This window comes from Dromiciops gliroides, chromosome 1, assembly GCF_019393635.1.
Source record: "Dromiciops gliroides isolate mDroGli1 chromosome 1, mDroGli1.pri, whole genome shotgun sequence".
Classification (NCBI taxonomy): Eukaryota; Metazoa; Chordata; class Mammalia; order Microbiotheria; family Microbiotheriidae; genus Dromiciops; species Dromiciops gliroides.
This window is the reverse complement of record NC_057861.1, coordinates 414264561-414265119: the sequence shown is the minus strand read 5'-3', so window position 1 is coordinate 414265119 and position 559 is coordinate 414264561. Positions and strand designations below refer to the sequence as shown.

General features: G+C 39.2%; 1 non-coding gene across 1 annotated transcript; it reads left to right on the top strand.

Moving 5' to 3' along the window:
• Positions 1–203: 203 nt before the first annotated feature.
• LOC122737704 lies at positions 204–307 on the top strand. Its single transcript, XR_006354504.1, has one exon. It is a non-coding gene; the product is annotated as a U6 spliceosomal RNA (small nuclear RNA).
• Positions 308–559: the final 252 nt, after the last annotated feature.

The window sequence follows — 559 nt, the reverse complement described above, 5'->3', positions numbered from 1 at the left end:
GCTTAATGTTGGGGGGATTTTCTCACAATTCCAAATTTCTTCCTAATGCCAATTTTTCTCACAGGTTTTCTTACAATTCCAAAGTGGAATTGGTTGCTTTGAGAGCTGGTGGGTTATCTTTCTTGGAGGTCTTCAATCAGAGACTAGATGACAACTTACTGGGTATTTAATAGTGGAGATTCCTTTGGCATATGGCTTGGATTGTGCTCACTTCGGCAACACATATACTAAAACTGGAATGATGCAGAGATTATCATGGCCCCTGTGCAAAGATGACACGCAAATTCGTGAAGGTATGGCTTGGATTACGTAGTTGTTAAAGTCTCTTCCAACTCTTAATTTTTTGATTCCGTGAAACAAATCTTCAAGAGATAATAGTAACTTTCCTTTGTAGGACTCGCAGCAGCACATGGGGGTCTGCTTGCTTAGAAACTAGGTCTATGGCTTTTGAGGTCTTTGTCTTCAGAACTCTTACTTTCCTGTTTCAGGATCACTAGATTCTAGATGAACACAGACCTGGAATTCCATGACTATAATTCATAAGAAAAAGTCCATAAAT